This window comes from Podarcis erhardii (genome assembly GCF_964252035.2).
Source record: "Podarcis erhardii genome assembly, chromosome: 4".
In the NCBI taxonomy this organism is placed as follows: Eukaryota; Metazoa; Chordata; class Lepidosauria; order Squamata; family Lacertidae; genus Podarcis; species Podarcis erhardii.
This window is the reverse complement of record NC_138508.1, coordinates 79,346,501-79,362,264: the sequence shown is the minus strand read 5'-3', so window position 1 is coordinate 79,362,264 and position 15,764 is coordinate 79,346,501. Positions and strand designations below refer to the sequence as shown.

At 43.6% G+C, this 15,764-nt stretch overlaps 1 protein-coding gene and 1 long non-coding RNA gene across 2 annotated transcripts in view; both read right to left on the bottom strand.

Annotated features, from left to right (window-relative positions):
• SLC5A7 (solute carrier family 5 member 7) overlaps positions 1 to 15,764 on the bottom strand; it is a 456,597-nt gene that overhangs the window by 377,028 nt on the left and 63,805 nt on the right. The gene's annotated exons all lie outside the window — the stretch shown is intronic.
• LOC309340408 lies at positions 7,588 to 9,809 on the bottom strand. Its single transcript, XR_014155979.1, has 3 exons — positions 9,732 to 9,809; positions 7,931 to 8,032; positions 7,588 to 7,671 (listed from the first exon to the last, which is right to left on the bottom strand). It is a non-coding gene; the product is annotated as an uncharacterized lncRNA (long non-coding RNA).

Genomic DNA, 15,764 nt, shown 5'->3' with positions numbered 1-15,764 from the left:
TGCATGACAGTTGCTTCACAATGACGAACTCAGTGTGACTTACTTACAAATAGGCTTGGATAGATTTGCACTGTTGGGTAATCCTATATTGGGAACTGATGTGTGTTGCTTATGCACAGATGTTTGGGGGAAAGGAGCCCCTATCTTGAAAGATGTAAACCCCTAGAACGTACTTTGTATAGTTAAGCATTTAGCTCTATCCTCAGTACAGTGTGTGTGTTTTTTATTGCTATGGCCAGTGGCTGATAATTAAAAAAAAAGATTCTGTGTATGTATGAAAGATATTCCTGAGTCAGGAATAGAAAGTAGAGCTTTAAGAACTTAATAACCCATACTTGAAAGCAAATTTGTGTTTCAGCCACTAATCTGGAGTAACTCAAATGGTGCTAATGTTGGGGGCGGGAATTGAAAATAACAAATAAAAATCGAGAGTTAAGGAGTAGGGATGTTAATTTATGAAAATCTCAATGCTGGATTTACTACGCACATGGATTCCCCATCACCACCACTAAATTCCTGTTTTACTCTTTGATCTCATGGGAAGAAAGGTTTTTTTCCAGAGCCACTAAAAATAAGAGCAAGTACTGCATAGACTATAAGCAAAACAGTATATGCATATACAGGTTTCCTAAAGCAGTCTGATACATAGAAACAATGCATAAATTAATAGAGTTTGCAGAGTTAGCGAGTTTGACGGCCAAAATAAAGAATACTGATTTTTTTAAAAAAAGAAGCAAGAGGGAATGCCTTTGAAGAATATTTAAAGATGACATTAAGGTAAACTGGCAAGTAAGACGAGCCTATCATCAGCAGTAGACAAGGTAGGTGATGGGAAAGGATGAAAAAGGATGGTAAAATAAAGGAGATGTAGCAAAATAAAGAATGTGATAGAAAATGTCAGTGAAAGATAGGTTGAGAATAAGACTATGGATAAGACTATGGTAAAGACTATGAATATGACTATGGCAAAATGGTGAATGTATGTAAAACATAATCTGAAAAATGCATACATAAAATTCAACAGAAAAGAATAGAAAAGAAACAATGCATATAACTGGTTAAAAATAGTGACTCATTAAAATATAATACTATGCTGCTGAAACATGATTCCACATAGGGGATGAAGCTCTTATGCATATCAGGCATATAATTTTGTTGTTGTTTTCAAAATTGCATATGAAATTGCATATAATTAGGCTTTGCTTATAAAGCAATAATAATAATCCAGTGTAAGTGGATATTTATAGAATAGTCAGTGCAATGTGGGCAAATCTTGATTAGGTTAGAATTGCTGGATTCTGTTTAGAATCAATTGCTCCTCCATCTTTATGAAAGCAGATTCTTTTCCCATCCCTACTACGGAGTTTCCACCTCAATTGCTTATACTAAGCTCTCAGACTGTGGTTGAGGTCCACGAGCTTCATTCAGGTAGTCTACGGCCTGTCTCTAAAAATACAATTAAAAAGCATACAGCCTCTGGCACAGTCTTTGAAATTGCTACAACAGACAAAGAAACTATCAAGTGGTCCTCCAAGATCTTCAACTATTTCCAAGTGGTCCACGGGACAAAATGTTTGGGAAACACTATTCTGGGAGATTTATCCTGTTGCCATCCTGTGTATGTTTTGTATGAACACAGTTGCCACAAATTAATTGACTTTTAGTGGGCTGAGCACTTTATAAGTGCCATGAAGCAGGGGTCTCCAGCTGGCAACCATGGGCACATATGCGCCCACAGAGGCCTTCCCTGGTGCCCACATAGGTACCCCCTCCCCCGCTGAAATTAGACTTGAAAGAAGCCTTCTGTTGTAGCCAACATAATAGCTTGTTGTGTGGCTGGTTTTGGTGCATGAGCGTGTGGTGCTCACAATACTTTCGCTGGTTTGCAGATGTGCCCAAGGGCCGAAAAGGTTGCATAACTATGGCAGGCACCTCCCCCCACCACACACACACCTTGTACGTCGGCTCCCAAACAATCAAACCTGGAAGTGAGTGTTTCAGTTTTCGAACGTTCTTTTGGAAGCCGAATGTCCAACAGGGCTTCCGTGGCTTCCGTTTGGAAGCAGGAGCTTCCTGCGGCCAATCAGAAGCTGCGCTTTGGAAGTCAAACATTTTGGAAGCCGAACAGACTTTTGGAACGGATTCTGTTTGGCTTCTGAGGTACAACTGTATAATATTTGTCTCTGTATCACCACAAATTGGACTGTAATATAGCCATGGGGAGAACAAAGGCATCGTGACACCTGGGGTGGCAAACCGCTATGTACGGGGCATGTGCGGCATTTCTACCTACAGCGCATGTGCCGTACATAGCGGTTTGCCAGCAGCGCCGCTACAGCACCGTACAGACAGTGCCAGGATCCTCTGCTTATGGCTGCAGCCGTGAACAGAGGATCCTACACATTCGGTGGCACAATGGCTGCTCGCGCGGGGACCCTTCTTGTCACCCCCCCCCCCAGACATGGCACCCGGGACGCCACTGATGTAGCTTCAAGGTAATGTCAGTTTTCTCAAGGTTAACCATTTCATATGGAATCTGGAGATTAGCACATTTTCTTCTTGGCATCAGATTATGACTCCCCACCCCTACCCCCCAAAAATTATGTCTAAACAATTGCTGCTCAATTTCCTTTTGTTCAGATGTTGTGGCCTTGGTGTGCTCTTCATACTTTCAACTTACTAGGACATATGGATCTTGCACTATCTTCCTGCTAGCAAGCATATTTCATCACGACAAGTTGAAAGGGCAGAGGAAATGCTTCCTTCAGAGATAAAACTTTCCCACATATCAGGATATTAAAAAGGGAAATTGATTTACACCCTTTCCGTTAGAACAGGATATTAATCCTTTGTAAGCAAATGCACTTCCAGATACAGTTACAGGTCCAGCATTCCCGTGAAGCACCAACAGTTTTATCTGCACCTACTTTGTCCAGAAATTGAAGTGATTATTGCTGCACACCGTAATTATCTTAACATGTGGTGTGATGCTGATTAAATGGAGTCTGCAAGTGACAAGTATATCAGTGGACAAACTTAAAGCCCTCTGATTTCAATGAGTCTAAGCATGACCAAGTCTGGATCCAATCCATTATGTTCCAAGTTTCCCAATCAAATTTACTCCCGTTAATTGGAGTGCCTTGTGTGTCTCTGCCATCAGCTTGCATCCATCTGTTAATTTTACCTTGTAAAACAGATTTCCCTACTCCACAGAATAGCAATATTAGTAAGACAAACCGTATTCATGAGAATATTCACAAAACCGTCAGGTTCATTTTGCAAAATAAAATCTGATTTAATGTGGAGCGCGACTTAAGGAGGGGAACACCTGAGGTGAGGATCCAAATTTACTTAGACGTAGGATTGCGACAGTCAGCGACAGAGCAAGCCAATCGGGCACCTGGGGCAGCACGCGTGCCCTGCACCCAGGGGCGGGGCCAGCCACCTGTGGGGTGGTGCCAGCCAGGGCAGGATGCTCTGTGGAGCCCCCGAGGCGTCTGCCTACCTCCTCCTGCCCTACAGCTAAGGGGGAGGCAGCGGGTGGACGGTTGGGGGCAGTGCGGAGCCTGCGGGCACCCAAGTCACTACATCACTCCCAGGACAGACAAGTGGCCCGGGTGCACTGCAGGCCCCACGGTGAGTGCCGCCCAGCATTTTGTCACCCTCCCCCCCCCAGTGGTGACACCTGGGCATAGCTGTCAACTTTCAGATTTGAAAATAAGGGATCAGCAGCCTTGAAAATAAAGGATCAGCAGCCTCACCTGTCCCGGGGATAGTCTATGGGATATCTAACAATCCAGGAAGCAGCAGGAAACGGCGCTGGAATAAGGGAATTTCCCGCAAAAAAAAGGGAAGGTTGACAGCTATGCTCCTGGGGCAGTCCGCCCCCACCGCCCCCCCTTCCTCCACCCCTGGCGACAGTGACCATATCATAGTAATAGTAGTAATTGTTGTCATCACTATATTGTGGGAGGCATTAAAGGGCTTACCGGAATGTTAAAGTGCATAAAAGTGCTCTTTTAAAAGGTGGGCTTCTTGCAGTTAGAAAGGTGGCAGAAAATCCGCTAGAAAGTGTGGGATGAATGAATCATTAATGGGAAGGCATGTAAGCACCCTGAAAGCAAATGAGGATAGATGCAGGATGAATGCTCCTTGTTAAATACCCACCCAGGAAACAAATCAAAACAAATGCTCTATAAAGACAGAGAATAGTTTAACCACCGTGTGCAAGCAGAGCTGGATGAATGCTGGATAAACAGGTTGTCTGGAGGAGCCCAAAGTAGCAGCAACATGGTGTAGATATCAAAAAGAAAGGCAACATAAATTGGATTTTTTACAGCTACAAAAGACATGGTGTCTCTCTGAAACTTCAGTATTTGCATGTAAATTCTTGTCTCCTTTGTAATATTTATTTTCCAGCAACTCTTCTGATGTTTGCTGATCCTCTCCTCTGATTAAAATCTTTGTTTTTCCCAACAACCTCCTCCCCACAGGCCTGCCTTAGATCTCGATCTCTCTCTTTGCCATAGTGACTTGGCAATTATTGATCCTTTTTTGTTATTAAGAGAACTTGCTTTCAAGTTGCATTTGTCTGAGATACATATGGAAAATCAGGCTGCTGCTTTCTTTTACACGACGTGCCAAAATCTTCTATAACTTTTTGAGGAAACGTAAGCTCCTTTTCGAAAGCTTATTTCATAATGCACCAACCAGGGTGGGTGGGGTGTAATTTGGTGTTTTGAATCGTACTGATCCTACACAAATTTCTTTCCTTTGTCAGCAAAATGCAGTAAATATGTTAAGTGGATAAAGTACTTAAGAAGGGATTTGTGATCTTTGTTTCATTTATGTACGGTGGTTTCTTGCAACAATTGAACTCTTTCATTTTCTTTACGGTCATATTTTTGATTCACATTTTGCTTTATTACATTTAGGAGTCTATTATTAACCCCCCACCTTTTTTAGAACATGGTCTCTTCTTTCATCTGAATTTCACATTGCTGTGTTTCATGTTATTTATTCAAAAGTACATATGCGTAAGTAAGGGACACGGGTGGCGCTGTGGGTTAAACCACAGAGCCTAGGGCCTGCTGATCAGAAGGTCGGCGGTTCGAATCCCCGTGACGGGGTGAGCTGTCGTTGCTCAGTCCCTGCTCCTGCCAACGTAGCAGTTCGAAAGCACGTCAAAGTGCAAGTAGATAAATAGGTACTGCTCCGGCAGGAAGGTAAATGGCATTTCCGTGCACTGCTCTGGTTTGCCAGAAGCGGCTTAGTCATGCTGGCCACACTGGCTCCCTCGGCCAATAAAGTGAGATGAGTGCCGCAACCCCAGAGTCGGCCACGACTGGACCTAATGGTCAGGGGTCCCTTTACCTTTACCTTTACATATGCGTAAACTCCACACACACACCCCAAAAAAAGTATTGCAAAACCTCCAATTGCCAGAGTTAATTAACAGTACAATATTGTCATCTTAAACAGTTCCTCTAAATTAACATGGCCGATAGCCCAGATTTAGAGGTCAGAAAATGAAGCAATGAGCCTCTCCATCTGTAGCCACAAACTTTATATTATTCCCATTGTGGGTTGGGATCATGCATGCAGCAATGAACAGACATCGACAGTGACAAACTTCTGTGGCGAGAGGGTGTGTGTGATTGACATAGTCAAGACGGACACCAGCTCCAGCGTATCTGCACAAAGCTAGGTCTCAAGTCAACACTGGTAGTAGCTGCATACAAAAGGCCTTGTATCTACCTGGACTGCCTTTGTGAGATGGGTATTTGGGGCACTGTTTTACAGTTCTTTTGTTATCTACCTACCGTCTTGTGTCCATAGAGTAGCATTAGAAGACTGTGTTTTGGTTCCTTGCACTACGGTGTATCACAAGGCGCAATGTTGTTCCCTGTGCTTTTTAACATCTATCTGCAGCCACAAAGCATACTACAATCCCATCATCCTTGACCACTGGTCCTGTTAGCTAGGGATCATGGGAGTTGTAGTCCCAAAACATCTGGAGGGCTGAGTTTGCCTTTGCCTGCCTTATGCTCTCGGCAGAAAGGTAGGTTGCTTGGCAAATCTCTTATATGATAGGTTCCCAAAATGAAAGAAACGGGAAAGGTAATTCAAGAAGGTTATTTGTTTGAGCGTTAGATGATTGAAAACTGTTGTAACAAAGGCCATTTGGTTAGAGTTATATGAGTGTTTGATAATTTCTGCTCTTAATTTTAGGACTTGCAAAAAATGTTTATAGATGCTATGATGATTGCAATTTTCTGAGGTCATACGTTGTTCCTTAATAGTTCAGTAAAGTTAATTGGATAGATATTGCTATTAATAACCATGAATGCTGATTCACTAGACAGGCAAATGGTTTGCCTATCTAGTGAATTAGAACTCATGATTATCAATGAGGACTTTATTATCATTAAAAACTACATACTAAAATTACATAATGCATTTATTATGTCACTATTATATGTACTTAGATATATTATATTACCTATTGACAGCATTTGGGTGGGGGCAGGAAGAAGACCCTGTTATTAGACTGGGGACTCACCTACATTCGTAAAGATTAAGCACTTTATTTACATTATAACACTGTGACATCAGATGGCGCTGTGGAGTCCTGTCTTTTGCCAAAGGGATTTCCCTGTATGAAGTTTACAATGCATTTAACTGAATCACTTCTTTGATGTGTTCTAGGTGCAGAAAAGTTGCTTACTTGGCTGAAACTCACGTTCAGCACCTAATGGAAGCACAGCCATTTGTGCTTCTGTTCCCCAAACAAATGGCTTTTGTGGAACGGATTCCCTTGGGAAATTGTGGACTCTACTTCACTGAAGACTTTCAAGCAGAGGTTGGATTGCTCTCTGTCATGGATGCTTTAGCTGAGATTCCAGCTTCGCAAGGGGTTGGACTAGATGATCCTCAGGGTCCCTTCCAACTCTACAATTCTATGTTTCTATAATGGCACCTGTCAGTTCTTTGGGGGTCTGGAACTCCAGAGACTCATCATGATAAATCTGATTCCTGTGATCAAGCCAGTTGCTATCAGCCATCCAGCACCTTGACTGAAGCAACAAGTTCAAGAGCCCATCTATTTGTTGCTGGTTATTTGTCTGTTGGCAACAGGAACATCAGGTTGTGCAATCGCATGACTTTCAGGTTTTACTGTACAGTTAACACCATGCATGGACCCTAACTTAGCATGCCTCACAGGCTGAAATTTCTGTACATTGGGTTGCAGCGAAAGGCACAGGACTGATTATTTTAGAAAGGTGACTATGCTAGTGGAAAAGAAATGGGAGGAGGCGGGTGGGACTCTACACTCACTTAAAATCAGCGTCAGTGCCTATGTGCCTTCTCAGTGGCCGTTCCCAGATTTTGGAAATCACTCCCTGGAGAAGTTAGATGGGCTCTCTCCTTGTCCTTCTGCCACCAGGTGAGGACTTTCTTGTTCCAATAAGCTTTCGGGAACTGACTGCTTTTTAATGAAAGCACTGGCGTTGTGCTGCTTTTATGGAAATTATCTGCATGGTTTTAATAGTTGTTTTTTTTAAAAAGTACATATGGTATATTGTTTTAACTCTATCAATGTTTCATTATTTTCTTCTTCTTTTATGTTTTTAACTGTTCTTATTTTTATCTGTAAGCCTCCTTGAGTCCCTGTCAGGGGAAAAGGGGGAAAGTCACTGTCAGTGGGGTAGATATAAATAAATAAACAATAAACACAATAAGAATAATAAATGATGCTAATAACTCAGCAGCAGGCTGCCTTCTGGAAAATGGAATTTGAATCTCTCAGGCAAGACTGTGCCTTTATCTAGCAGCGTTCCCACCCTCAAGCAACACGTCTCACGTGATTTTCAAAAGTGTCAACGCGAAGAAAAATTGTCCCCACAGAAACATGAAAACCCATCCACACCTCAGGCGAAGTGATGATGGTGACAGGATATCACATTGAAGGTGGGCAGCATAGACTAGTGTTCACTCCTGTGCTTCGGAACACGTGCCGTTGGTTGGCAGACTGCTTGAAAAAGAAACAAGAAAACAAATCATAGCAGGAAACAAAACGGGACAAACAGCCCACTCCATCTTTTGTTGAGCCAGTTCAATAGTGACACGACCGGTGGCATAAACTGGCAATTCACTCCTTTTATGCCATAGGGTAATGCTATCAAGGGCCCCCTGACCATTAGGTCCAGTCATGACCGACTCTGGGGTTGGAGCGCTCATCTCGCTTTATTGACCAAGGGAGCCGGTATACAGCTTCCAGGTCATGTGGCCAGCATGACTAAGCCGCTTCTGGTGAACCAGAGCAGCACACGGAAACACCGTTTACCTTCCCACCAGAGGGGTACCTATTTATCTACTTGCACTTTGATGTGCTTTCAAACTGCTAGATTGGCAGGAGCAGGGACTGAGCAACGGAAGCTCACCCCGTCACGGGGATTTGAACCCCCGACCTTCTGATCGGCAACTCCTAGGCTCTGTGGTTTAACCCACAGCGCCACCTGAGTCCCAAATGCTATCAAAAGCAGTGTCTATTTTTGCAATGACCAATCCTCAGGTGCCATCTTCTTAAGGGGACTGAGGTGTTGCACATGCGCAACATCACACAACGACCTGACATCGCATGCACAACACCGGGGGGGGGGAGCCAAACGCTCTCTGGATATTGAGGGGGCTTGGAGGAACTGCCTTGGCCCCTAGGAGTTGGTGCGCCTGCCCCAATCCATCCCTGAGCCATAACATTTAGAATGGGTGGAGAATCTCACAGGCTTCTCCTCAGGCCATACTGACTCTGCCCAGGCCACACCACTTACAAGCTTTGCTTTGCACTGTGACTATTTTTGCTTGGCTGAAATGTGTCCCTGAACTCTGAAAATGTCCCTTGCTTGTCTGGAAGGATTGTGTGTTGTATGTGAAGGAACGAGCCTACTGCACAAAGATAAATTTTCCCCATGACAATTAATCGAGCTTCTGGTATATATTTCTAGTGGCTAACACAAGGGGCTTGGCAATTCACAATATGATAGCCAGGCACCGACCACAAATGTTTCTGGATAACTGTAATGGATTGGGGGGGGGGGGGAACCAGTCAGCACAGAGCGATTATGGCAGTGTAGCACACCATATTAAATCAGATATTATTTTGCAAAATAAGTCTGAGGGTTTTGTGAATACATACTCCTGTATACTGTTGTTCTGGCTAATGTAACTATTTTTAGTGCAATCCATTATAACTTGTATGGATGAGAGAAGGATGAGCGAATCTTTGGGAAGGCAGGTCTGCAATGTGGCCAGAGTTCAGCAGGTTCCAGTGACTGATAGCTATAAACAGGACCTTGTTTTAAGCAAAACATCAGGTTACAGGAAATGTAACATTCCTTGGGAGTTTAAACTGGTTGTTCCAAGATAGCTGCACCCATTTTCCTAGGCCGTAAAGGCACAGTGATGGGGGCAGAGATGATAACCTTGTGTTGTATGGCTGAGAGCTCTTCAATAATTGAAATCAATAAATATTTTTGAAAACTGGTACCACTCCCTTGGTCTCTGTGCCTTTCCTCTTTGCTTCAGGTTGCATTTATGACAGCAGGAGCCATACAACACACTTTGATGTGTGGTCAGTCAGGCCCTGTCCCAGCTGAACTGCTGTTGCTTGACAAATACTTTTTCTATTCCATAAGGTTTTTAATGTATTATGCCTTTTACTAACTTTTTACCTGAGGCTTTCATTTGTTTTAAACCCCGTGTTCTTTTGTTGGTCTACTGATCGCTGTGTAAAACATTTTGTGGCCAACTCTGGTGAAAAGTGATCTGTGAATATTGGAAATAAATACATAAATGTGAAGAGAATACTATTTATAAAGTTTACCAGCATGCAAATGTAGAACAGAAGTGCTAATAACCATTGTCTGGAAATATCTCCTATTCGTCGCAGAAGATTGTGCAAACCATACGGCAGCCTCTGCAGAGAATATAGCCTAGATGGAGAATATAAAGGGTGTGGGTGTAGAAACTATCCTACAGTAGAAAGTGAACATTTACATCTGTTGCCCTGCCCACTTTTGTCTCTGGCCATGCCCACCATTGCCATGTGGACCCCAGAAGGTTGCCTGTAAGGTAATGTGGCCCTCAGACTGAAAAGTTCCCCCCTCTCTAAGATGTTGCGATATATGGAAGCCCCACATGAAACACTCAGGAGTCAAGCTGCAATTTAAGTAAGGCTATGTTCCAATTGCAGTCTTGCATCATCCAGGAATCAGCATACACAGGTGGGATTACATAAAGGGGAGAAGGCTGTGTGGGGAAGTCAAACATACCTCTTTATACTAACCGGCTATAGACCAATTTGGCAACGCCCCATGTCTCATGTTTATAGGAGCCAACTTCAAGGGGCCGAGGGGTCTTCAGCCTCCTCTATAAAATATTTGAGGGCCTACCACAAAGTAGATAGGCACTGGCATTCAAATAGGGTGTGCGCACAGCATCATGTGATTAATTATTTAGGGCGCAGCTTACCGGGGAGTTCCCCCCTCAATATTTTATTCAAGTTGGCACCCTTGCTCATGTTGCTGATTCACAATTCAGCGAGGGACCAATTCAGCATCAGCAGTTGATCTTTATGCGCCGCTCAAGACCATTCTCTGAGTCACTTCTGGAGTGGCACCCTTCATGTTAAGGATTTCTATACTTATTTCCAATGTATCTCCTGCAGCAAGGTTAGGTATTCCAGGTCAGTTTGGTAAATGTTAAAGAGTTAAAAACCATTTGGTCTCAAGAAGCTTCTATGGCTTTAGCAAGGCTACTCCTGAATAAAGGTAAAGGTAAAGGGACCCCTGACCATTAGGTCCAGTCGTGGCTGACTCTGGGGTTGTGGCGCTCATCTCGCTTTATTGACTGAGGGAGCCGGTGTACAGTTTCCGGGTCATGTGGCCAGCATGACTAAGCCGCTTCTGGCGAACCAGAGCAGCGCACGGAAACGCCGTTTACCTTCCCGCCAGAGCGATACCTATTTGCACTTTGATGTGCTTTCAAACTGCAAGGTTGGCAGGAGCAGGAACTGAGCAACGGGAGCTCACCCCATTGTGGGGATTCGAACCACTGACCTTCTGATCAGCAAGCCCTAGGCTCTGTGGTTTAACCCACAGTGCCACCCGCGTCCCTTACTCCTGAATAGACGGGTTTTAATATAATGGGACCCACATACAGTGATTTTCCTAAGACCTCAAAGTGTTGAGCCTCAAAAGAATTTTTAAGACATGCCAGTAATGTTCTCCCAATAGCACAGATGGGGTGCTGAGGGTAAGTATTAGTAGTTGAGTTCAAGGCTCAGCATAGATTTCATAGTGCAAACCCTAACAAGGAATGTGGAAGCTGTGGCCCTCCAGATGTTGTTGGGCTACAACTTCCATCATCCTTGACTCCTGGGGCTGATGGGAGTTGGAGTCCCACAACATCTGGAGGGCCACAACACCGAGGCATCCCAAACCTAAACTTGACCTTGAGCTCCGGTCAATCTCTCATGCCTGATTAAACACATTTAAAACCTTGGCTGTGCCAAATGTGCATTTATTTTATTTTCCCTATATTTAATTTCCTCCCACACTTACTGATTTTATACAGATACACATCGCAGTTTCTTTTGTTCCCAAAGTTAATTGGTTCCTCTCAGTGGACATTGAAAATAATTAATTAAACTGAAGATCTGCAAGCTTAAAATACCTCTCAAATTCAAAGAGACCACTTTTAAATGGCCAGCTTTCTCTTGAATACCTCCCAACTGCAGATCTCATAATGCATTTTTTCTGGAGTTGCGTCAAATCAGGTCTCTTTTAATGTGAGCCAAGTGCAGCCATGGGATTGGATCTCACAACATCTTTTTCTTTTTCACTTCAAAGCAGCTGTCTGAGGCTACAGATTTAATCAGGAAGCGGTGTTGATGTGTTTGGGAAGGAGGGGTGAACATATTTCCATCATGCCATTTTCCTATTCAAATCGCCCCCCATAACTGCTGTTAGCTCTACTGTGGGGAAAGGTCGAGTACAATACACATAACTGTCTCTTTACCTCCAAGAAGCTAATAGGTTTTGGGAACAGGGGAAAACAAACGACCATTGGGCAACAGTAATAAATAGTAAGGGAAAAGGTTAAATCGTTGCTTGATCAAATTAGCAGTCCCAGACAGCTCTGGAGTTAAAAAAGGAAGCTGGAAGACCCAATCATGTATTGCCAGCATCACCTTTAATATCTGTTTGGCACTCATGTGACGCTAAATTCAAATGCCTTGAAGCAAGTTGCCAGAAAGAAATAAGTGGGCAATCTGATTTGAGCAACAGTAACCAGTCCAGCAGGGACGCGGGTGGCGCTGTGGGTTAAACCACAGAGCCTAGGACTTGCCGATCAGAAGATCAGCGGTTCGAATCCCTGCGACGGGGTGAGCTCCCATTGCTCGGTCCCAGCTCCTGCCAACCTAGCAGTTCGAAAGCACATCAAAGTGCAAGTAGATAAATAGGTACCGCTCCGGCGGGAAGGTAAACGGCATTTCTGTGCTCTGCTCTGGTTCGCCAGAAGCGGCTTAGTCATGCTGGCCACATGACCCGGAAGCTGTATGCCGGCTCTCTCGGACAATAAGGCGAGATGAGCGCCGCAACCCCAGAGTTGGTCACGACTGGACCTAATGGCCAGGGTCCCTTTACCTTTACTTTTAACCAGTCCAGCTGTCTCTGGAAACACAACTGAGTGGCAGTGAAGGATTTGGGGGTGAAAGGGACACAGGTTTCTAGATCTGGGAGCAAATACCAAAAAAAAACAAAAAACCACCACCATTAGCTTATTATGCTTAAGACTTCCCATTTCCAGAGCACATTTCAAGCAGGTAGAGGTTTGAGGGAAGGGTGCAGATGGGGCGGTAGACAAGGACAAAAACTTGAGACCTAGAAATGTAGAAAAGAAAGAAGGGAATGGAAATTAAGTATGGCTGTTGCCCATATACATGCTTCTACCATTTGTTGGGCATTTCACTACCCACACCACCATAAAGCTTGTAAAATGCATTAGTTTCCTAAAAGCACGAAACATTTCCTGAAGTAGGAATCCAGTAATTGCATTCCTGTTCTAAAATTTCGCTTTGCCAGCTTGTAAACGCTTAGCAGTTCTGTAGGTGTAGCTTCCACCCCAATCTCTGAGCACAGCAAGATTCCAGGGGTTCTAGGTTCATGTTTCCTTTTGGAAATGAGGCACAGCAGAGACAGTGGTGACTTTATGATATACGGTTTATTTACACATTTATACAACCTGAGCCTATGATGGAAGGTTTCACAATAATACACCCCATGAGGTTCTTGCTTTTCCCATGGCCTCATTCTTGGATGCCAGCAGAAATCAACCATGACCCTCGGGCCCTCTGCTTCAGCATAATAATAATAATAATAATAATAATAATAATAATAATAATAATAATTTTATTGTTTATACCCCACCCATCTGGCTGGGTTTCCCCAGCCACTCTGGGCAGCTTACAGCAAATTTAAAAACACAATAAAATCATCAAACATTAAAAACCTCCTGATACAGGGCTACCTTATGTTTTCTAAAAGTTGTGTAATTCTTTATCTCCTTGACATCTGAAGGGAGGGTGTTCCACAGGGAGGGTGCCACTACCAAGAAGGCCCCTGCCTGGTTCCCTGTAACTTTGCTTCTCACAGTGAAGGAACCAGCAGAAGACCCTCAGAGTCCGAGCTGAGTGATGGGGGTGGAGATGCTCCTTCAGATACACTGGACCGAGGCCATTTAGGGCTTTAAAGGTCAGCACCAACACTTTTAATTGTGCTCGGAAATGTACTGGGAGCCAGTGAAGATCCTTTAGGACCGGTGTTATATGGTCCCGGCGGCTACTCCCAGTCACCAGTCTAGCTGCCACATTCTGGATTAGTTGTAGAGTCTGAGTCACCTTCAAAGGTAGCCCCACGTAGAGTGCACTGCAGTAGTCCAAGCAGGAGCTGACCAGGGCATGCCCCACTCTGGCGAGATAGTCTACAGGCAGGTAGGGTCTCAACCTGCATACCAGATGGAGCTGGTAAACAGCTGCCATGGACACAGAATTGAGCTGAGCCTCCATGGACAGCTGTGAGTCCAAAATGACTCCCAGGCTGCAGACCTGGTCTTTTAGGGGCATGGTTGCTGCATTTAACCTACTGCAACTATTTTTCACATGCCAACCTCAATTCTGAAAACAACAACTCTCCTTCCAACTCTAAAACTCTCCTCCCTTTGTTTTTCTGACGACTCATCTTTAGCGGGCCATTACCAGTCTGACCCCCTGCTTGTATTTTAACATTCTAAATTCAGTGTCTTTCACCCTGGAATTATAAGGGGGCTCCAGGACTTAGAAGGGGAGTCCAGACTTGCCTCAAACTCATAATATGCTATGTTGTTAAAAATACGTGCAAACAAAAAATGTGTAGGATAGAGTGCCATCTTTCTTCACATTTCAATGAAATGTCATATTATTAGATTTCTTTTCAAATATAAACAGTCTGTTATGCATGGTTAGGTTAGATCGTGTTGCATCAAACATTATCCCACAATTTCTAGTTCATTTTCCTGTCGCTTCTCACAAAAAGTCTGAAGTGGGTGGGTTTTTTTGTGGGGGGACACACAATTTGGTTGGACAACAGCACAAAACCAGTTTAGTTCTGCAACCTGAATTTGTCAGTATGTGATTGAATCTCACCTGAAAATGGTGACAGTCTGGAATCCTAAACTGAATACAAATGCTTCCCATTTAATAGAATGGGTTAACAACACAATGTTGTTAATTTGCATCTGGATATTTCCTGGGAAAATAAAGAGTTTTCATCTGGCGACATGCACTAAGTGGCATTTGGTAAAAGCAGCAGAAAGATATCTCAGCTGAGTAGAATTTTAACTGTCTCCAGAATATCAAGCAGGATAAACATGCCCGCCGCACAGGTGCTCCCCTATAATTACAGTACAGCAAATCCTCCAATCTGACTTTGGCCCAGTGGTTTGATTTCTGCTCCACTTGATGAATTTCGTACAAGACTAGTATAGACATTGGATAGACTAGTACAATTATATGTCTGGGAAGCACTGCTAAAAACACACTCAGCTCTGGGATAAACGAGAATGGGGTAAACGAAGGGCAGTTTTCTTGACCTGCTGCAATTATGTGAAGGTCACAAAAGCAACTCGCTGCCTTTTCTTTTTTTTTGCAGACGTAGCTGCTTTGGTGTTTATAATCACTGCTGATTTCTCCAGATCAAGGGCAACAGAGCCTTACTGCATATTGCATTCTTAACACTGGGGACTGGGGAGTTAAATATATGTGTAGAAAAGCTTCTTTTCCCATCCTCCAGTCAATGCCTTGTTAGATTTAGCATATATACACAGGATGCTAATGCGGAGAATTATCTTACCAGAGGCTTTCTGAGGACGTATCTTCTACGTTAACAGCAATTGCTTCCTGATAATTTTCCCGTTTAGAGATGTAGCAAAAAGAGAAGAAGAAAAAGTAATCATAACAACAAAGCAACCTGTTTAGAGTTGGTCTCATTTCTAATAGTCTGGCTTGCAGTGCAGTCCTTTCTTTAGTACTTCTGAGATGCAGCGCTCTCGAGAGCCTGAAGGTGAAAGATCTTTCTGTGTTACAAACACACAAAAGAGGAAGTGGAGAAGTCGGGAGTGAAAGGGGGAAAATAAATTGCACAAATAAAGATATGGACTAGAATGCA